The 24401-nt window shown below is 38.4% G+C and overlaps 2 long non-coding RNA genes across 4 annotated transcripts in view; one reads left to right on the top strand and one right to left on the bottom strand.

Annotated features, from left to right (window-relative positions):
• The first annotated feature begins 5220 nt into the window (after positions 1-5220).
• The window catches only part of LOC125385848, a 50571-nt gene continuing 31390 nt past the window's right edge, over positions 5221-24401 (top strand). Inside the window, exons 1-3 of one of the 2 annotated variants that reach the window (XR_007225546.1) lie at positions 5221-5956; positions 20518-20752; positions 20909-22498. This is a non-coding gene — a long non-coding RNA (uncharacterized LOC125385848). Of the gene's footprint in view, positions 5957-20517; positions 20753-20908; positions 22499-24401 lie in introns of those variants that run through there. The other variant, XR_007225545.1, reaches the window with a different exon arrangement.
• Positions 5990-24401, bottom strand: part of LOC125385847 — a 160578-nt gene continuing 142166 nt past the window's right edge. For both annotated transcript variants that reach the window (XR_007225544.1, XR_007225543.1), the window contains exon 3: positions 5990-7049. This is a non-coding gene — a long non-coding RNA (uncharacterized LOC125385847). The remainder of the gene's footprint in view (positions 7050-24401) is intronic.

Below are 24401 nucleotides of genomic sequence, written 5' to 3'. Positions count from 1 at the left end.
ATTCTTTCTCTTCGAATCGGTGCTTTTTGTTTTATCTTGCGATTGTGCAAGTTTCGGTAATTGGAGAGAAGAAATATGGTAGTTTTTATTCGTTGGTTATTGCTGCTTTTATCTTGGCAACAAGGAATTTGGGTGTTGAGCGTGCTGAATCTGCAAGTATTAGGTCGTCTGAAAAGTTTCTTTCGTTTTATAAGGAAATAATGGATGCACAATATTTTCCGTTTTATATTATTTTATCGAATTACGTATGATCCATTTTGTTCTATCAAAATAAGAATCACAACGTTCGACAGATTAGGTTTCATGTTTGTATAAAGATGCATCGTTGTAAAAGACATGTCTGTAAAAGAAAGACACTTTCCGGACAACCTAATACAATAGTCGACGTAAGTATCGAGACATTTGCAACATATTTGCAATATTGTATAAATTTGCGAATGAATCTCTTCGATCGGAATCGAAATCTTGTACTTCATAAAGGACACAATTTTTGTTTGAAAATTTTTTGATATGTTGCTAAAAGTTCTTCAGTTCCGAAATTATAGTATTCTAGTTATTTATAGAATTAATCCCTGTGCCGATTTTACAATTGAAAGACGTCATAATTTTACACGGTAGAATTATAATTTAAATGAGCGTTGAATAATTATAATAGATCTATATCCCAAAGTATTTTATTGTTATTTTTGTATCTTATTTGTATTGTATTTATTTAGTAAGATGGTAAAGAATTTTAATACAAACGTTACTGTGTAATATATTGTATAATAAATAATATATACAATTTTACAAAATAATTGTACAAAAAATTGCAAAATAATTGTATGAATAACACGAGCAATGAATACTTACGAATACGTAAATAACAATAGTGTCCAATCATGGTCCCTAATAACGTTTACCTAAGTCCCAAAGCGATACCTTGACCGTACAAATCGGCACGAACCGAAAAGCGAAAATCGATATTAGCGAAACAATATTTATTATCTTCTCTTCAAATAACTGCTGATGGACAAGGACAAGGACAAGAGAAAAAATTAGGAGGTCCGTAAATCTTCACCGTGACTAGCTTTTTGTCAGTGAAAATTCTTGTGAATCCGTGGAATAACGTCAATAATAAGAGTTACAACGTCGTTTTAAAGTAAAGTAATCATCTTGAATGGCTCGTTGCTTGTTTAGGACGAAAGACTGTCGAGCAAACTGTCGACCAACGCAGCGTTTCCTTAAAGTCGTTGAAAATTACTGACCAATCGTTTGTTTGGACTGTGCAGGGCGTAAACGGGACAGTTATCCTAAAAACGAAGGACCCCATAAAGTGGCATAATGGACGAGCTTAAAATCATTTTGCTGCCATGACCGGACTAAATATCGTGTTTAACAGTGAAATACGGCCGGCCACGCCGGATGCAATGTAATAAAATGGTAATAAGTAGCTACGGACACGTGCGCGTTAAATATCGTTCGGGGGTGGCGTCCGGCTTTAGAAAGTAGTAAATAATTGGATAGTCTGGTCATAGACTGTGATCATGCAATATTTTCTCTTTTCTTTTTTCTCTTTTCTTGCTCTTTCTTTTTTAGACGGGACGATATTTCTATTATCGAAACGTTCAGGTAAATACATCGTCTAAATAATTAGTCCCTTCCTTATATTTTTCGGAAAGTAGAAATTACGAGTAAAATATATTTTCTCTCCGTTTGTTATATTTTGAAAATATAGATATCGGGTAAATTTGATTGGAACGTAACAAAATTTGAAGTAGCATTTACGTAATATTGCGATTATTAAATAATATCGACAGATAAACGTCCATTAAAATGTTCGCTATTGAAAATCACCTTCGACAATTAAAATTGTTTACCAATATATATCATTAAATTCCGGCAAAAATTACGTCTGCCAATTGATCATAGTATTTTTATCGAAAAACTAGCTTTTCGCCATCCAAAAATGCGGACATTCGAATATTCTACTGTTTCGATAATATAATGCAATGCAAATTAGAGAAGTGCAACACATAGATTTCCATTTTAAAATGTTGTTCATCGAGTTGCGAAACAGGTCTTATATCAACATCATATTGAATTTACGAACGAATTCAGCAGAACGTGATGTAACATAATTCTTTTCGTTAATTCATTTGGTCTACACGAGTGTACGTATTAATGACTTTTTGATAAAGCAAGTCTCGTAGAATATTTCCATATCCATCGTTGGTCGAAATTCAGCCGGGAAAATAGGCACCTCTCCAGTCAAAGGTTTTCGCGAAACACGAAATTATCGATGGATAAATACTCATTGGCGATTCTTGAATTCAGACTGGTTTGCATTGGAAATAATTTCCACGCTCTGCATGTTCTCGTATTATTATACGAGAGTTGGAGCAAAAATAATTGTGAAAGAGTTATATTACGAAACGTTTTATTATATCCATGAATATGATCGTATTTTTAGTTATACATAAGCACACGTTCGAAGGAAAAGATGAAAATAATAGAATACTACTAAAAATAAATCCTAATCTAACTGCTACAAAAAATTATTGCACATTGCTACAAATCAATACAAATTTTTAATAATTTCGCTATTGTTAGAGTAGACAGAAAATTGATATAGTCACGATATCTGTCATGCACATTGTGGTTAAGTTCACATGCTACTGTTATTACAAATCGACCAAAGTGTCCGTATACTTACGAGTACACTGCAGACTTTGACACAAATACGTACTTTTATTATCTTTCTTATCTTTTATCTCTAATTTTAGCCTTATCGGCCTAGAAATAGATTTGGCTTAAAATTTCTTTCATTCTTCCTTCCATACTTAACGTATCTACCTTACCATTGCTCCTTAATTAACAAATTGCTTATTTACTTAATCTATTCTGTTCTGTGTCTACTTTATTACTACTTAAACCTATCCTTGGTTTTCTTCGTCTCTCCTTTTCTTTTCCAAATCCCAATTTACAGTTTCTTCGCGGTATCTTCCATACTCCCACTTTTTCCAGCCTGCCTCTCAGTATCTCTACCCATCTTGTGCATTTAAATCGCATACATAGCCTACGTTCGAGTTCGTACACCTATAAAGTTAATTAAACAGTTTGAATAGATTTCATCCACTTTTGCATCTCTGCAATGGTAAATTTTCGTTGAGTAACTGCGCAGAAATTTGCAATCCAATTAACAGCGGTGGTGCACGTTCGCTGAAGAACGATGCAACGAACTAAAGGATAAAGATGGGAAAATAACCGGACACTTTTATTGCGTGAAAAGATAGAAAGGAAAGGAAGGTAAAGAGAGCGGCAATCGTTCCATCAGCGACTTCTTGCCGAAAGGTTGGTGAACCACGCAATGTACAAGGTATTTATCGAGTTGCCATTAATAGTCGTGAAACACGATGTCGCGCGCACAGTTGCTTGTGCTTGAGTAGAGGCCACTTAAGAAGGCTGAGAGAAACAAGCCTCGGCAAGGTGCAAGGATATACGAAAGACGATGATCGCCGGCAGCTGTTGATGCTCGGAAGAGGACGATAGTGGGTCTAGTTCCCTCGTGCGACGAGAACCGAAGTGTTAACGACAAGTTACTAACACGGTAGACGATAAGGGATGTAGGAGGGTGGTTTTCGAGCGCGATCCACTTCGAGAACTGGAAAACTTTCAGGCGGTTCGACAAAAAGTTGACTCGTTAAATATGAAAACCGGAAGACAACGCGAGACGTTGTACTTCGGAAGAAGAGGCGCTTCTCTATTCTTGGTCCAGGAAGCATTCGAGAGGGTGAAGTGAGGATAAAAAACGGACCAGGATGCGGCGAGTGTTTCTTTTTTGGTTTCGCGGATGGTTAGAACGATACTGTGAATATTTCTGAATTATGGTTACGTTTTTTATTTTTCGATTTATTATTCACCACGTTACTTATTTATTGCATGTTATTTATTTCTACAACTATATCGTTATTTTATTACAAGTGTTTCATGTCTATCCTTCGTTTGGGAGGCGTCGACAAGGGTAGAATTAATACTAGAACTACCGATAGTTAACGCGGAGCTATTTCTACCAAAACCAATCAAAATGACTGGTCTTTAAAAAATATGTAATAATAGAATATTTTTATATTTATTGATTTATTACTTTCTTACAGAAGCAATTCCATGTTATGTAGTACATTTTTAGTATCATTAATCAATCTGTGAGCATGATCTCTAAACGAGGATTAGCACATTTATAAAATTGTAGAACCAGTTATTTTGACTGGTGTGGTATTTTTAGTGTTAGCATCTAGCGATTTAGCGATCGATCCGGATAACTGATATCATCATATTGAATGATACGCAATAAAAATTTTAAAAAGGTATGGGAAGTTGTACAAAACGAGAAAACTGGTTAATTGGGGTTCGATAAACAGATTGCAAGACCCTTTCACACTTTGACAAGTACCAGTCATTTTGCCTGGTATTGGTATAAGGAGCCTTGATACAAAATTATTTTGAATTTGAATACATAAAAACAAAATAAAATTCATTACATTATTCTTTTAGTTATCGTTACGAAAATCATTATATCATTGCGGAAAAATATAACATAAAAATATAACAAAAAATATAACATATATATAAAAATATAACAAAAATATAACAAATATAAAAGTAGGAATTTTAAAATAAAATTGTAAAACCAGCCAATTTGACTAATGTGGTAGTTCTAGGAAGGAGGAGTAGGAAGGAGTAGTTCTGTCAAGGAGTATCTTTCTCATCAAAATTAAATTACTATACATTCCTATCGATTATTCCGCGTGCTGTGTACCGCGTATTTCATACCGCATGTAATCGTTAATTCAAAAGAATTTAAGAAATCATCCTTGTCTTCCTTCGAAACCATTAATAATTGTATTTAGATACCTGTGCATGCTGTAAACACGGGAAGAAACGTAACGTTACATCGTCAGTCGTAAACCCCTTAACAACACGTGTCGCACTATCAATTACTATACAGAAGAATTCCAATACGAAGTGGATGATCGACTAAACACAACAGGAAGATGGAAGAGGAGCGGAGAGAGAATACGAACGTGGAAGTAGAGAAGAAAAAATCGTTAGATGGTTTTCTAGTATCGGACAGCGTTGTCGGTTTTAATGGCAGCTGAACCACTCCCATAGGCCGCGAGAGTACCTGAAATATCGATCTAGACTGGGAACATCTTGAATTCTGGTACCCAGGTAGGGGCATCGTGTACACCGATTCCGAGCGGGCAAACGATAAGACTTCCTTCAGCTTCGTCCTCTCTTTCCCCCTTTAGGTAGTTGGTCCTGGTGCCGGGAATCCGTGGTCGGTGTGCATCAACATCTCGTCGACCAACCTCTCTTCCATGCTCGCTCTCTCAAGTGGGCCAATGTGAACGGGGCTTTGTGATGGCATAACGAGCGTAGAGAGCCTCTCCCATGCCCCGTGTAATCTGGTCTTCGGGTAATTGTACGTTATACGTCCGGAGAGAGAGGCTAGCGAGAGTTTGCGAAAAATCGCGGCTCATTCGGGTACAGTCAGAAGTCCTTCCTCTCCGATGTGGTACTCGAAGAAGACGAAGAAGACGACGATGAAGAATAGAGAGAGAGACAGAGAGAGAGACAAACAGACAGAAAGAGAGAAGGATAAGAGAGGATCGTGAGGAGAAAAGCTGCAAGGAAGAAGACAACTACGAAGGACGATGAAGAAGAGGAAGAAGATGATACGAAGGAAGAGGAAGAATATACGTACAGCGAAGAGGTAAGAGAGAAGGAAGAGGGGAAGCCGGTGGAAGAGGTGGATAGGAAGAGAAGGGAGAATGGAGGATGGAGAAGGAGAGAACAGTGTGTGAGAATGCTATCAGTGGACTCTTCTCGACCCGAGGACCACACCGCGAGACCACCGTGCGTGCCTTCGCCTCTCTTCGCCAATATATCCGTGATCAAACATCGAAGCGAGTGGGTAAATACGTGAGTTACTACGATCGGACCAATTTTCTTACTGTCTCGCTCGGGCCCAAATTGGAACAGTTACCGGGAACGTCACGTCGACGTTTCTTATCGGACTGCTCGCGTTCATTGGGTTTTAGTCATCCTAGGAGCACAAACGCCGGAGAACACGAACCAGGCAGACGGATCGATGTTATAGTAAATTCTGTACGATGTGAAACAGGTTGAAATTTACGAGGGGCAAATTTCACGTGGCTACGCGATCAACGACGCGTTCGATGCGCTCGTTGGCTCTCTGATTTCAATCGCCGGATGGTTGAATTGAAGGGTGAGATAGAATAGGGTTGGTGTCATTGATATAGGTTTGTAAATACGGGGATGGGTTGCTCCAATTTGATTGATCTTGTGAGATTTCGATTCACCAATCGTTCTTTATTTATTTTTCAGTTACTAGCAGCATTGCAATGTATTTAGTAACGTGGTACGTTGTTTAAGAATGATAGGAGATCTTTCGTATCTGATTTTGGAAAGTTTCTATCTCAATTTTCTAGTAATGGTGGGATACAGAGTGGTAAACGATCGCATTTTAACGATCTGTTCGTTCTGACTAGATTTTTATCGTCCTGTTTAAATATCTGTAAACGATATAATTTTCTTGATGTAATCTTTACATATCTTTTCCTTGACTCGGTTCCCTCATTTAGCATCGTTGTTATAGCTTAGAACATTGTTTAAAAATGTCACAGGCTCGCTGCCAGTATATTTCTAAAGATTTCTACCTACGTGCTACATAAGTCAAATATTCAACGATCAGCAGATCGTTGCACGTGATTCGTTTCGAAAGAATCCGACTTTATTTTTGTTGTATAAATTCCGTGAAAACATCCGGGATTAAATGTCGTAGCAGATAACTACATGCGTGAAATACCGGAGACCGTGTCATTTTTCTTACCGCTTTTTCTCCATTCTTGCTTTAGTCTCTCTATAAATCAAATTCGCAAAGTAGAACAACTCTATAATACTAAAAGTCAACGTAGAATTCTTCCGGCTTGAATCAGCTTCCCTCGTTAGGGCGCACGTAATGCTAATCTTCGAACGTGACGCTTCTGAAAAAGAAACCACAGGAAATCGTAAAACATCACGACAATGGAGCCGGACTACGTTTATGAGACATCGCTAAAATTATTCTTAGCACTCTGAAGTATTTTTCACGCACAACTATTAAAAATGTTTCCATCCAAGTATAACAGATACAATGACGTGCAAATCATTTTTTCCAGTCTCTGTACCTTTACTACTTATCCATAAATCTGCCAACAAATGTAGCCTACAGATTGAGAATTACATCCGCGAGTTATCCCGCAAGCATCTCCTATGAATTAGCCTACAATTTTATAAATTCAATCCACGTTTGATCCTTGATTTCAACAAAATAAGTTCTGTCAAACTATCCCGCAGATAACAAATACGGCCCACAACAACCACACACGTGCAAACAGTTCGATAAAAGCTTCTACCTGCTCCTAAATCTCTTGGATCACAGTTGATTTTCATCTCCCGAGGGCGTTTTCCTAAGCGATAGCAGACACCAACTTGCTCGACTCGTTAGCAAAGGCGCGGCAATCGATCAGAGCTTGGTATCTATCGGATACAAAGAAGATACAAAGAGCCGTGAGCCTTAGTTAATAAAATACACCGTTAGCAGGAAACATAAACGTCGCTTTTACCCGCGTATCAGGTCCTCTTCGTAAACTTCTCGTGTGCTCGATCTAGGAACATCGTAATAACCTCTCTCTCTCTCTCTCTCTCTCTCACTCTCTCTCTCTCACTCTCTCTCTCTCTCTCTCTCTCTCACTCTCTCTCTCTCTCTCTTTCTCTCTTGCTCCCTCTTTCTGCCTCGTGGACACTCTGGTTTCCCGGCAAGAACCGCTCGTCCAATTACTGATTAACGATCTCGCCTCCGTAGAAAATAATTATAAAAGTTCGAAGAATTCCACTTAACCCTAGGGGCGCATTGCGCGACACCGATGAAAGAAGAGGATCAACACAACCCTTTCCCCCTTCGTTCTCTCGGTTCATCGAGGCCTCAAGGTACGATCCCGACCTACGACCCTTCAGGCGAAGGTTTATACGTCGGTTTCGATCGACAAGCGGCACCCATGAGGCGATAAATCGCGTCGAAACCACCGTCCTGGCTGATACCTCAGTTCCTTTCTGATGGTCCTGTGATCATACACGGCGTGGCTCGTTTAATGATGTGACGAGGAACGTGCGCCAGCCACGAAGAGGAACGCCACGCCGAACCAGAAACGTGTCTTCGGTTTGCCGAATGTACCGTAGCTTATCCCCCTTGGTTTCCGGGAGAGAAGCGAGTTCACAGATGGGGTAGCATCTCCCGTGGTCCGTTCGATTCAGATGGAAACGCGTCGGTGATAAATTATCGTAAGGTGCGAAGTATCATATTTTATGCGCGGCATCCTCGACGTCTACTCTCCGACGTTTCGCGCTTCCTCCTTAGGAGAGGCGAGCGTTATATTTGTTTTTGATTTTTTGCGGTTTTTTCGTCTTTTATGGGTAGTGGCTATAACTTTCTGAGAGTTTGCTTTGCGCTGCTTTATGAGATTCGATCGAGAATAAGATGAAATGTTTCGAAGATTTGGTAGTTGGAATAGAGATAAGATGTTGATATTATGATTACTGATGATTAGAGCGTAGAACCTTTATTGAAAGGGGTAGAATTAATTTGTTAAACATCGTTGAAATTACCAAGAACGTACTGCTGTAAATTTATGAGATTCCTGTAAATTGTTCATTTTAACCACCCTATTATTAAATTGTTATATCCAGAATTGAATTAATACGATTCTTTAGATGGATTTCATTTCCTTGGCTTGATGTGATTTTTATGCTTAGTATAGAAAAAAGGGAATATACGATAGGAATGGAGGATTGCATAAATTTTTGAAGAAATTTAGTACGCTGTAACCTGTGTTTATTTTTATCGATAAATTAATTGATTTAATTTAATGAACAGTTTCTTTACCGAGATAACAAACATCGATCGTTTGCATTCATGTAGAAAGTAGATGTGAATTCTCCGAGGAACTTTCCAAGATTTTCACTTGGAGATAAACATCGTAGCATATCCTGTACCGTTGAACGTGATCCAGAGAGGATTGTAATATTGGACGATTTTACAGAACGAATCAAGTTTTAACATTATTATTCTGGAAGAGGATATTGGTAAAAGTAGTATTAAAATAGAAAAAAAATTATTTGGTTATCTTAATAAAGAAAAAAGTGACTGGGTATTTCCCATTCCACACGAAGATCTCTATTCATCACCACGATATCCTGTTTTAGAATTTAAACGAGCAATCGCGGCGCGAATGAAAAATATGGTCGCGAGCTGCATGAAAGTTCGCGCGAAAGCAATTACGGAATCATGACTGAAAGCGGACGTATTGAACATCAAGAACGCTGTGGCATACTAAATAACCCATACAGATAATCAAAGTGTCAAAACATTATCAAGATCCGATCTCGAACTCTTACGAAATCTTAAACAACACGCGGAGTGGCAGAAACGTTTCAACAGCTACGCTATTCATTGTTTTAAATATTCCAATCATATAATGCAATAAACAATACGTACCTAGACATGAGAATTGATCAGAATTTTAAGAGACATAAGATCAACGACGGTTATAGATTATTCGCTTTCTTGCTTTTTTAAATATGAAATGTTCGATCGAGGAACTCTAATTTTTAGAATTTGAAGTTCTTAATCTTGAAATTATTCACAAATACGAGTCAACAGCGAAAACGATGACTCGTTTAAACGACCGTGCCAATCTACATTTCAAATATTCTAATTAAAAATATAAAAAATTGATCATAGACTTTTGGAAGAGTTAAATAATTCGTGACGTCCAACCGTAAATCAGCATTCCTTTTAATCACCATGACTGTGTATCTTTGTGACAAATTATGACAAAATATTTCTAATTATTTGAAATATTCCGATTGCATGTATCAGTGTAACGATCGGTCACAATCTCGGAGCTCATAAAATCAACAGAATTTAAATACCGTTCATTTCTCGAGCTTTACAACATCGAACAAGGTCTCGATTTCGAGAGCCGGTAATTTTCACCATCCGAAATTCTTAACCTTTAAATCATTCGTGACTCGCAACCATGAAACAGTATTCGTTAAAAGCGGTGATTCGAAAGAATCGTTTCGCTCGAAAAATCGCCAGAAGTCACCGATCCTTTCATTCGGACTCATCATCAGGCCGCTAGTTAGTCAAACACGGCATCAGCCGTTTCTTTTACATGTAAGCAGAAGCGGCGTGAGCAACTTTACACCCCGGAATTATATACGAAAATTTCATCGTTCGGTAGATATTCGTGGAGCACGCGTGCAACCAGGCGGCAAATTAACCAGAGTCCATAAAAACCGGTTCGATATCCTGCCCTGTGGAGACCTTACTCGCAAACAAAGTTGGACAGAGTACAGTAAGCGAGAGGCCAGCCAGGCCACGAACCGATTCCGGGCTCTGCACGTACGATTGCAAATCAACGTTCGCGCGGATCTGGCCAGGCGTTTTCCGCGCACGTACAACACGCGTTTCCTTTTACGTGGCTCACCAGCTTCGCTCCAACGTATCGCGTGTATACATTCGTGCGAACACGCACAAACATTCTTACCACCCTTGCGTGTTTATACAGGGTGTGCTGAAACTAGCTGTATAATTGCCCACGGGCTGGCTGATTCTGTGATTATTCGTGAGATCGTATTTCCGATTAGATTGTATTTTTAATATTATTGTTAGAATTTTTAATATTATTGTTAGAATTTCTAGTTACTAAGAGGAAATGTAACTCGGGAAAATATGTTACCTTCTCCATACAATTTCTTGAATCATTTTCCGTATATTTATTTATTTATTTATTTAAGTATCGAATGAGCGGTTCGTAGAGCAATTCTTTTGGCATAATTCCTTTATTCGTAGAGCTACTAACTTGTATTCTCGCGAAAGAATAGGTCGAATGTATGAAAAATAATCCCTTTCCTGTGGAGTTTGCTTATCGGGAGAATTGAGAGCTGGGAATTTCTGGAGTATACATTTGCTGATCAAACGTTTCGATGTATTTTCGCATATATTATAGAATAGTGTCTCGTCAATTGTCCACTTACATCCGAATTAATAAAATTGTCCACAATTCACGCCTACTTGACAGTTCGTCTATTCGATTAAAATTCGTTCTAATTCCATTTCTCAAGAAAATATAATTAGCCGACCCATATTATGTGTCACTGGCAAAAATAATACGAATTCACGATGGCACTATGCAAATTCTAAGTAAGATCTACTATCGTTGCAAGAAAGCAGCAGTCCTTCCTAACCCTCGCTCCACAAAGTAGCATCGGACTCAGTTTCCTGAGGATAGAACAAACGGTTCGGAACCAGAGCGACGAAGCATTTGATCGAAATTCTTTCCAAAATCGAAGGATCATTTAGAAATTTCCCAGTCCACGCTTTCGACTTGCCTTTTCGTGCAACAGAATAACCCCGTAACCCATTGCACCACCACTTACGGAACACCCTGTATACGTGCCTCTGTACGCAGGCTGGCGGAACCCGCGCGCCAATCTTAATACCGTCATTTTTCGGATTCACCGATAATTCCGGTCAGATAGTCTCACGAAGATAAGGCAAGAACCTCCACGCAGGTGCCTCGCGGCTGATTCTCTGCTGGAGAGGTTGGGGGTGGCAGGACACGGACTTCTCGTCCGCCGTTGCATGAACAAGAATCGCTGCTTACGAAACGAAAGGGAGAGCGTAGAACTATGAATAAAACGGAGATAGAGACAGATAGATGGATAGATAGATAGATAGGTAGATAGATAGATAGAGAAAGAGAGAGAGCGAGGTTAAGGTGAATCTGAAGGGAAGACAACAAGCACAGCGTATAGTCCGTATCCCTTTGTTCGACGCGTGGCAAGATAAATTCAGCTAATAAATGACCGGGGGCTATTTACCGTGGCGGTAGCGCCTCGTTATCCGGCTCAGACTCGTATATATACGCTCGCACACAGTCTCATCGTGTTTTGCAGCATTTTGAGCACGGCTCAGTATCGGTAAGAGGCCGATAAATCTTGGTGCTGGACTCCTCCAGGCTCTCTCTCTCTCTCTCTCTCTCAATCTCACTCACTCACTCACTCACTCACTCTCTCCTTTCTTCTAAAGTCACCCCTGGTCTCCGTGAGATGTTCGTTCATGCTCTCTCCTCTCTGGATAGACTTTACCCCTCTGTGTCTTAGTTCTGATCGTTTGCTTTCTTGAATCTCCCTCCTTTTATGAATGGCAGTTTTCGAATAACTGAGACTATATCAGCTTGTAAGTATCCAAACTACTTGCGGTGGGTCGGTTGTAATAATTACCAAGTAAATTTTGTTAACACTTTGACTGCCACTCCGAAATCACATGTTTCGCACAGGACGCCACGGGGGTATTTTTATTATTCATAGCATATAATGGCAAAATAATAATAAATTGATGATGTAAGACAATATTCTTCCCCAATGGACCGTTTATCTTATTGGTGGTCACGGATGACCACCGTGCTGCCTTGGTAACAGTTGATAGCGAAATATTATAACAAGACTTCGTTTATTTTAACAAACCATCTGCATTTGTTATTTCGTCGTAAGCAAAACGTGCAGAATATATTGTTGAAACGTGTAGAAGATATTAGTAAACGGTATTTGCTCATTCTATATATAATAGTAAGGTATGTTTACACTTCTAACTTCAATTATATGATTATAAAGCATCATTTACGATTATTTTCTAAGGTGTGTTTATAATAATATTCGTAGATTAGCTCTCAAAGATATGGATGCAAGCACAGTGCATCGTTACATGCAAGATTCGACCACATTTTTTTTTTTTTTTATTGATGTTCTAATAATAACGTTTAATTGTCTTCTATTTATCGGTTATATTCAAAATGCCCTAACTGTCAATTTTCATTCAATTTTTACAATTGTAAGAAGTTCAAGCGCTCCGATCACCAATGACCACCATGGCGTCACAGGAGAACTGTGGCCGGTCATATATGACCAACGTGGCAGTCAAAGTGCTAGGGGACTCTTGTGGAAGAGGAATTTTTAAATGCGTTAAACAATCACGCATACGTATATGGGAAGTTCGTAGCGTTTTTGTCATGAGCTCCTATCAAATAACGAGAAGGTTAAGAGAAATACCGTTCTAGTTCGATACTAGGCGACATTGAAGGGGAAAATGGAAAGGGAAGATGGAAAATTAGTTAGCCAAGTAATAGTGTCTTCTTTTCAAAAGTGTAGGTACGAGACGTTTATTGCAAGCATATATGTAGTAAAAAATTAGTATAAGCGTTAACAATCAATAATGAATACTAAAGATGATTCCGCTATTTACATCTTAAATATCTCATAGCTTCCACGCACGAGCACAACCGTGTCTTAGTGTAGCGCTGACGAAACTTCAAAATGTTCTATATGATAAAAGAAATATGTTCACAAAATGTATCTACAAATGTTGGAATACTTTTTATGATACTACTGTGTCTACGACGATTATAAAGAATAAAAGCATTGCAGTTTGATTTACCTCTAATTCTACGATTAAAATATGTCTCGTCAGTCCAACCAACTACCCTAATACTCTTAATCCTTAGCGTATATAAAAAGCTCATCGCTAACAATGCTGCGATAGAAACTATTACAATACATCATGTCAGAAATAAGCAACTGCCCCAATACTTTTGATCGTCAGCGTATATAAGACTCAAGAATCGCGCTATAATGGACAATATCGGTGCTCGGAGCATGTAGCTTCCAGCCTTTTCCAGCTAGTGGTAAACCAAAGTACACGACTGCACACGCGACCATGCACACACACATGTGCAATGTAGAAGTAAAGAAAGTACTGTTATGTGCGGTACTTACGAGAGCGGGTGGGTCCTCGTCGTGAGGACTAAGCCCGCTATCGCAAGATCAGCGTCCGTCTTAATTATCGCCCTTACTATCCTCCTCTTTCTTACGCGCACTCTCGAACATCCTACGTCTGTCTCATTCGCTCTTACATTCTTCTCAGGCCGTTGTATCGCTTCGATGGAAGCGAAGCAACTCTCTGCGCTCAGAATCGTTTCGCTTCGTCGTTCTCCACGTTGGCGATCTCACGATGGTTCTCTTCTACCTTCTTCCCCACGAAGAAGCAACCTTCGTCTGCAACGCGCACCTTCAGCCGGTAGGACAATATCTCCGGCACCGGGCTGCGATACATCAGCTTGTTGCGAAGCGTGATAGGGCGAGGTGGATGGAATTCGGAAAAATCCGCGTGGAACATCCGCAGGGAGAAAACGGAGGCGATCCCAGGTGGTTGTATCATGTCGCGTTGTGTAGTGGATTCTAGATAAAGCGAGGTTTGCGCGGTCGAGGGAACCTTCCCAGGCAAAGGACAACGGTTATCTCGTGCTTATGATCCGCTCGTCGCGCGTTGATAAAACCAACCGCGGCCTGAATGGGAATCGGTGGCCGGCCAACGTTTTACGTTTCCTTGGACGATAGCCCAGTCCGCAAATTTGCTCGGTGATAAGCACCTTCTGTTTGAGCTGCGCGCTGATAAGACGATGTAGGAGGGGAGAGTTTGAGTCGGTTTTAGTCGCAGAGGACATATTTGCACTCGTTTGTGGCTTGATTATTTCGTTGCATACATCGTTCATTGGTTTTATACTTGTATTTGTATTATTTTATTTGTTATATTCTACTTTATTGTATCTTACATTTACCTTTATCTATATATATTTTTTCATCGTGTTGACTGTTTGAAATCGAGTATAATATCTATTTAAAAATATTTAAAAGGAAGAGAGATATTATTCTCTAAGATAGATTCGATTATAATAAATCAGAGGCAAGATTCAGTGCGAATAAATGACTGTTTTGAATATATAAACATTCCGAATATTTCTCGTTCGTGAAAATTAGGACTCTTGCAAGAAACGATTAAAAATTTGTAAAAGTTATTATCCTATTTGAAACCTCAAAGTTAGATCCACATATTCGATATTATGAAAAAAAAACTCGTTAATTATGTACAATAAAGTGAAGTCCATCTTTTCTCTGTACTTATTTCCACATTATTATTGAATTCTCCGCATTTCTATTATAAACTTTATCTTTATTCAGGTTCCACTTCATAAAAAATACAAAATTGCATAAGTATTCACTATTTAATGATCTGGGTCAATTATCATATTTCGCCTCATCACCATCGGATACGTCGATTCTTCAGAAATAAACCTCCACTTCCTCGATCAATAAAAGTTTCACCAATCAACAACAAATATTTGATATCCTTTACTGGCGCATCCACCCAGAATACCACGAAGCCATCGAATACGACGAACGATTTGGACTGTAACTTTTGCGAGTTTCACCGTGATTCTCTGCCACTTCAGTGAACAATCACCAGTATAAACGTTGAGAAAAGAGGGTGGAGCACTATCGTAATCCAGTGAAATAGTATAGCACCTGCCCATTAACCGGGCCCATTCGCAATCGGAGAATTCCTGCGTTTAGGTAATTCGAACCGCACAACAGAGTCTGCGGCTTAAATATCCCGTGTCAGGCGGTTTGAACTGGCCATTCCCGAGACCGCGAACCGCCGCAAGTATTTATCCAAATTACACGACGACCGTGCCGGAATGTAGCTCCGTCTGCGACGACCCTCTCTGTGCGAAATGTTCCCCTTTCGATCGTTTTATCGGAGAAGGCGACACAAGAAGAAGAATCAAATTCAACGAGCAGTAGCTCACGAAAACAGTTGAACATTTGCAGAACACGTTTCATGAATATATCATTATACGCGTGTTATACGAAACGCATTCTGGAAGTTCATTAATATCGTAACGAGATATCGTAATTATCATGATTTATACGTATGCATTTACAGGTATATTATTCCATTGTTCTGTGCTTAATGGATTAATTTCAACAATTCTCTGGTTATTCTCTTAGTTTGTACTCTTCAATGTTCGATATTTAACAATTAGCTATAGTTTCTGTACTGTTGATACGAATAAATGATTTCGAAGATTTCTTTGCCAATGTCCGATAGACCAGGTATATTCGATCACTATACTAGAATTTTTACGCATAAATGGGAGAATTAAAAGTACAGAAATACAGAGAAGAAATACAGAGATGTAAAACATACAAAATACCTAAAATATAATACTCTCCGTAATATTTCCTATGTAAATATTCTCTAAAGATTATATTTTTTTAAATATATTCTTAGAAACATAAATCCGCACAAATATTCGCAGCCTACTTTTTACAATAGTATTGGATACTATTGAAATTCCAGAATGGTTTATACAACGCATACGACACATCCGTAGAAGTAACCTACGATAAAGTGTCCAAATACTTTCGCCGGCCATTGTAGAAGAAACAGAAGGAAAGATAAAACGAAACCCAAAAAGAGCACGAAAAGAGTACGAGGGAGGGCAGGTCGTTTTAATAATTCACACGGCAGCCGATACGGCCGCGGAAAATAAAGATGTAGGCCCAGGACGGCCATTTTTCCTCGTTAATTGAAGCAAGCAAACCCTTTTGCTTGGTAGATCACGATAAGCTTCGAGATCCACCAACCAAACAACGGCGAACAGGGCCCTGGTTTGTGTAGAGGAGCGGCTTCTTCGTTCGCCTTCCTCTACCGTGTACAGGCTGCTTCCTGTCCGCTAACCATTTCTCTTTCCACCGTGTACGAATATACATCCTCGTGCATTGTGCACACGATAATGACGAAGAACGGGGGAAGAAAATTATCTATTATCCCTCGGGAGAGGAGTGAGCCGATCTTCGACAGGACTGGACCAACCGAAATGGGAGAACAAACTGGGTGTCCCTTCTCCTATATATATAGAAATGTTTTATTTATTTATTATTTATTTATTATTGCTTAGTCCGCCCCCTTTGGGCTTTGGACGAACTTTCGTTTCTACATCTCTTATGTCTTCTTATATGTCTACCTCCCCTCTTTTCCACTCTATTTTATTGCACTCGCTTAATTATACTATCTCTAAAAACTAAAACTAGAAACAAAAATTAACAACTAATGACTAAAAACTGTTGCAACTTTGGGCTTTAGCCTCCTTGCTGTGCTTCCTTCCTGTCGTTTGTCCTTCTCTTCTCTATTATTGCTTTCAGTTCTGTTAAACCTTCTCCAGTCTCATTTAACGCTTTTCCTATGTCCTTTGGTCCTCTCGTTACTTCACATTCTTCTATTACATGTCTCAGGTCTTCTTCTTTCCTTCTACACAGTCTGCATCTTTTTTCACCCGCTTCCTTTTATTCCCTTGTATTGTATTCCCTTGCTTTGGTCTCGTTTCCACATCTGAATTTTGCCAATATTCTTCTGTCCTTCCACTTCATCCTCCCTTCTAAGTACTTTGGTAATTTTTCTTTGGCTATATATATAGAAATATAGGAATATAAATATATAAATATAAATATAGAAATATAATATATATGATGAAAGGACATCGGGGCCTCTTTTCTGGAATTTTTCGAAAGACCCCCAATACTTTAGTCTAGACTTTTCATTATAGCTGTACTTAAATGATAAAACTTAGAAGTAGTTGTTTATTATTTAATCCGATTAGGTGTGGCCGAGATTTATAACAATAGGCTTGGGCTCGAAATGATACAATGGGTCGCCAAACGTAGCCACGGTCATGGAATGGACGTTTTTACCTAACAGAGGTATGAAGTAATTGCATAGTTCTCCTTGAAAATATAGTTGACCAGAGGGGTACAGAGAGGTACAGAGAAGAGTATACAAGTGCAGTTCCACTTGGACTGAGAGGGCTAGTTGAGTTCTACTTGTACTGTGTTCAAGTAAATTGAGTTACGCTTGAATTCTGGACAAGTTCAGTTCGACTTAGATTTTAGAAGAAAACGCATTCGCTATGCCGTTGACCCTGGATTCGTCATTGAACCTAAGATCATTGTCATTAGCATCTGAAATATCTAATCGCCACGGTTACTTGTCAAATTCTGTAATAATCATATTGGTACCCGTAAATATCATCTATATCGTATAACAACAATGGCTAGTCCAAATGAAGACATATATAGTAGAAATGTAGAAATATATATATAAAATGATTTTTATTGGGTGATCGTGGCACTTGGAGTGTGGGATAATTGCACGTAATTATCGGTGGTTATCGATATTAGAAAAGCAGTGCGGGTATCGCGATACGTGTAACTAGCTCGTTAAAATTAGATCGGGAAGTGGTTATAAGTAAAATGTGGAAGGTTTTATCGTGGAATTTGTCAGATAATCAGCGATTTATCGGGGAACGTGGCGTGTAACAAAAATAAACTTAGTTTGGAGAAGTCTAATCGAATGTTCGCTATTATCGTGCGGAGTTGGAATTTAATGGCAAGATATAATTTTCGGGTTAGGAAATGGTTAAGATACTACGAACGCTACAGGTGTATCGCAATATAAGCTTGCGTGTTTTTACCAAAAAGTTCGAGACTTTATTCTACCGATCGAACAAGACTTCCGTACTTCCTTCGTCATTTTTTGATCTATCTTCAATTCAAAATGTTCCAGAAAAGCTACTTTATATTATATATAAATCTATATTGTTAGATGCCTAACGTCATTGAAATTCTAGCTTCGTTACGTTAACTAGGCAATTAAATATTCCTTCCACCATTCATTGCTCCCTTTATTCAATTAACTTCTACTTACACCTTTAATACTAATTATTCCACATAATTCCAAGAGTCAATACCACTAGCATTCTGCGTCAAATTTTCTCATATAAACACCGCTGCATTAAGCTCCATCCCAAAGTTTCTCTCGCAAAATCTACACAGTCTTAACATAATATATAGCTCGAAGTTTCCGGATACGTCACGCCGCGGAACAGAAACAAATGTTGACACTATGATGCAAAGACGGGATATTAAATGAGACGATGGCGAACAGATGTTCAAGTTTACTTCGTGGTTGGTCCCTTTGATCGATATAATCCGCGATTCGTACGCGGTATCGCATGCTTTCATCGGATTAAGGAGAAGCGCAGATAGATAGCCACGTGCAGCCGATGACAAAAGCTGCGAATCGTACCGTTTCATCTTGACGTCCACTTTCGACAAGGAATCACCGACACGTGAGTGGCGATTAATTAACGGGCTCGCTCGCTCGTCAACCTCAATTAGGGCAATTAATTCGTCTCGTTAAGTCGTGCACCATCGCGTGTATTTGCATCGTGCGTTTCTTCTCGAAAATGAGAGTAAGCTGGCTTATGTGATTTGCGAAATCTCGGTGATCGCTGTTCTTTATGGTATATCATACGCATTTGTTAGTTCGTATTGAAATTGTTTTTTTATTTTCTTTATATCGCTTCGGTTCGATGAATTCTGTGCTCGTATTACACTGAATAAATATATAGTGAGGTAACATATGATTCGAACTCGTAAACTAACAGGGAAAGTACTTCTACTAAAGAAATCTCGCTTTTAATACAAACAGTCGATTGAAGTAGCTCTGCCTAAAACTACAGATTCATAACACTTCGATGAGAGATCCAGATCCATTTTATGATTTGTATTTTTTTTTTCCTATTATTATACTGTGACATTCTACTACCACTATCATCGCTATCTATTGTGGTAGAGTGAATAATGTATTTGTATTATAAAATCAGTGAATGGGAAAGTAAAATGTTTAGTTTTAATCCTTGTATTCCTAATAGATTCTAACAGATGGTTGAGATTACATTAATTTTCAGGATATTCAATTTTAGTTTACCTTCTAGGTTTTATACGATAATGACTATTAGTGGTTATTAAACGATTAGATTTTACAATATCAATTGAGAATTAAATAAACATTTGTACATTGTTCGCAGATTATAGTATAATCCCAAACATTCCATATTACTCACACGATATCTACTCGTTACAATTTTCACTTCTCCCAATCGTTTCATACCTTCGAACATTTCACGCTCACAACACAAATCTTGCCATGTTAGGTGTCACCAGGCATTCAAATCTCCCGTATACATTCGTATTGGCAAAATTATTCCGTCTTCTTAATCACGTTGATCACAGACGTTGGTGTATTTGTGACAAATTTAAACGTTCACGAATTTGCAAGAAAAGCACGTAATATTAGAAAATATGGAAAACATTCGAAGCAAAGCGGCCTAATAATATTTAATGAGACGAAAGAAATTTCTATTCGAATCTCACTTTCCAATTATTTTGATAAACATCCGTGGTCCACTCATAACCAATACTTCAATATAAACGTTCCATCTCCTCGAATCGACCCTCAGTAACTCGTCACACACCCTACAACACACCCTGACCTACATTCTAACCCCCTCACAAAATCAATTACCACATTCTATTTTCTCGATCAAAACGAGAGTCTTGTAATCTACTTTCTTACTACTACATACTTTCTTCTAAAATCTGATTAAGCAGATACATATCCATTATTCCTCATCTGGGCTATAATCAACTCTTCGTCTTCTCGATTTCTGAGGGGAGATAAAAAAACACGAATCGCTGCAGAGGATATTTTTCCAGGGTTAGTTCCAGGAACTTTGTCGTTGCACGTTTATCAGCGGATTCCTTCGAACGGTTGTTCGCACGGCTTGCTGCAGAACTTTAATTCAATCAGGAAGGATCGGAAGCTAGGAAGGGATGTGCACTATGTGTAAGTGTGTCTGCACGAAATCGTGAACGCCACATAATTCCATCGTCGGGTATCGGCTTTACGAGAACTGTCTCGAACTCGTCTCACGAGTCGGCGATTCCCGACAGTCTGGAAAGTTGCGGTATTACGACGACCATTTTTCCTTTTAGCAACCAGCGACCAGCGACCAGCGACCAGCGACCAGCTCTGCGCGCCCTCCGTCTAGGATTAAAACCCGTCGAACAACCGACGAAAATAACGAAACTGTCTGGCTCCGCTTTGCGAACGCTCCAGCAACTGTGTCCTACGATGAGAAAGATTACGCGAGCGAGGATTACGCGAGATGTTTTGTTTTTTCCAATTATTTTTTAAGAGTTTCGTTTCCTACTGACTCCATTGTTGGCCCAACAAAACGACTTTTCGTAGCGGTTAATCGAATTTTGATCCTGTTAAAGATTTATAAAATTGTTAGTGAGGAAGAAAAAGGTAATTTGTCGTTTAAATTGCTGATATCTTGGATGCGATGATTTCTTTATTTTAGAATTTTTCGAGAGTTCTGTCTTCTATATTTAGAATAAATTATATTGTACTTGCATTCGCAACAATTATAATTAACCAGAATCGAAATTAATTTATTATGTGGAAATATTGGGTTGGCAACTAAGTGATTGCGGATTTTGTCAATACCACCTAATGACAATATCCGCAATCACTTAGTTGCCAACCCATTATTTAATTTTCATCTGACGAATTAACCGCTGTGAAATTATTCTATTAAAATTCAATCATAAATTATACAAAATATTTTCTAGCAGGATATTTCTAGCTTGGCAAAGTATCCAAGTAATTTAATACCGCGTTTCAAATAATTCTTCTTGCACAGCTTTTTATCGTATCGTAACAGTATCAAGCTGTTCAAAGCAATCGAACTACCAGATGGAGACCTAGATAAAACGTGCACTTCGAATCGTATAATCGTTCCAAATCGGGAAGTTCAGGTCTTTTTACGAGGCCGAATTACACGATTCACGAATGTCGCTCGAAAACGGAAATCCCTTGTCGTCGCGCGGTGCTCGATGAAAGGCGTACGATATCGAATAACTCGGATTTTCCCAGATGGAATACGTTTTATGATTTATACTTATACCGTGCTCGCGTCGTCGGTGAAGACGCGAAAACTGTGTTATTCGTCAGAAAATGTCTCTCCTCTGACGGACTCCTTCCAAATTAATTAAATAATATATCGGAGAAGATAGAACAAAGAATACTAAATCTCTAGTTCTATTTTATGTTCTATATCTTAGGCGATAAATTTCTTAGCACGTAAAAAGACAAAATACAAATTATTCTGATCAAATCGCGTTTTTGCTTGAAATATTTTTTAATTATATCGAACCGTTACCATCTGCCATAGAGTCGAAACTGTTCTTGATTATGGATGCAAAGTGCGAAATAGCATGTATTCTGTCAAAGTTTATAAAATGTGAGACGTAAAATATCTTGTCATTTATCAGATGCTAATAAATCAATATTCAAAATCGCTGAAATAAATCAATTAATTAAAAAATTAAGCAACTCGGCTTAAACGCTATTTAATTTAAATTTATGATCGAAAGATACCAACTAAGGATTTATACAGTCCAAAGTACTTAAATTTCGTGATTTGGTGTACACGTGTTCTTGTTTATGTGTAAGTTTTATGGTTCTACCTTGTAGCGTAAATGAAAGTTAAAAGGCAAGCGGAAATAAAGATTTCTCGCTCTGGAAGAATTCTACTTACATTTCAAAGCTCATCGATATTAAAAATTCTACAATCTTCTACGTATTTTCTTTAGCTTGCTTGACATTTCTTATTGCAAAATTTCTCTCGTCACTGAACTTTGGTCTCGGTTAAAAGAACGATTCCGCGTCAACTACTGTACTGTAGGCGATGTAAATTTCACGATTACTATAAATAAATTGCGAATCGACAAGATAACGCGGCCGACAACGGAATAAAGAGAATACTCTCGAGCGTGAAATGATATTCAATGTAATAAAATTGCTCGAATACCCGTGAACAGCGGCACACCCGTCGAAACGGAGGAAGCAGACGAATGAAAAAATGAAACAGAGAGAAGCAGAGAGTATATATGCTTCCGTCACGGGTCACGAAAAAATGCTAATTTCATTCTGGCCAACGATTCCACCAGTTTAACACGCGATCGCTAATTTTTTTCTTTATTCCTTTTTTCTTTTCCCTTTTCATCGCGACACGTCTCTACGCCTTAACGATCGTAATATGCTAATGACGGACATTTCAGAGGAAAACTTATAACGAGGCCGTTCGTATTGTATTTTATTGCGGTTTACCTTGTATCTGATTCTTCGATCAGATCGTTTCGCTTCATCGACAATAGAAATATGATGAAAAATATGTTGATTTACGCGGGAATTTCGAATAGGTGAAAAGATGAGAAGTATCGAACGTAGATAGTTAACTTTACATGCTTTGCATGCTGGTTTTGTTTACTGTATTCGAAAATAATTGTAAAAAAAAGAAGGTTCTTCAACTTTCTTTCAACGTTTCAACTTTATAATCTTAAATTACACGCCACCAAATATTTTAACGAAGAATGTTTCTATATCCAAAATGTGAAACTGAAGAAAGAAAGTAGCAAAGGAAGGAAAGAAAGAGAGAGGGGGGAGGGAGAAAATCAGGAAAAAAGGAAAAGCAGAGGGTTGGAAGCAGAGCAGAAGGGAAGATACAGATCCACCAGCTGTTACGGTCCCATTTAGGAATCATAAAAATAGATTTGTATAAATTTAGTAACAACGATCATAGCTACCAAACAAAATTTTTTTAATAAAAACGTATGTACATACATATACGTATATATATGTAGATATTTGATATTTTGAAAACCTATTTCGATTAAATATATCGGAAAGCAATTTCAATCTATAGAATAAATTTAATATATATAAATTTTAGAAAAAAATAAACAACGGATTAATATGAAAACTGTTATGTATTAAACAACAGTTCTATACCACTTTTCTCCTAACGTATTTCAATATCAAGTGACATTGAATTTCTACTCGTCCATTATTATACATATTTACACCTTCGGCAAATTAAAGATCCCAAACGAGACTTTCATACTCTCATTTATAATTCAAAATATCAATCCAACAGCCTTGGAAAATTGTCGCTTTCTTATCAATCTGACGCCATCGATATTCGCACAGCAGTTCCCCTCTACGGTTGTCTATCTCTAACAAATAGAAATCAACTTTTTTTCAAGCAAACGGAGAAATATCATCCACCACATAGCCCGAATAAAATACCAAAAACCTCTCTCAGCCTCTCGTTTCCCAATAATTAAAAACCCTAAGAAACCTCTGCACTTTCAACTAAAATTCCAAACACCCTGACACAATTTTCCTATCCTTGCCACTTTCGTGCCATCTTTAAAACTCCTCTTCGCGCAACAGTTTCTCTCTATATTCCTTCGAAATACCGGCATCCAATTCGCTGGATTTTCCTCGCATAGCCGGACTACGCACACCGGCATATTGAAAACTGTAGTTTTCCCCTCGCAGATCGGATCTTTGCCTAGGATATTCGCCAGGAAGAGACGCGTGTACGATCCCCTGTACCCGAGGAAACACAAGAACGACCTGGAAC

This window comes from Bombus terrestris, chromosome 10, assembly GCF_910591885.1.
Source record: "Bombus terrestris chromosome 10, iyBomTerr1.2, whole genome shotgun sequence".
Taxonomy (NCBI): Eukaryota; Metazoa; Arthropoda; class Insecta; order Hymenoptera; family Apidae; genus Bombus; species Bombus terrestris.
This window is presented reverse-complemented; position numbering and strand designations above follow the sequence as displayed.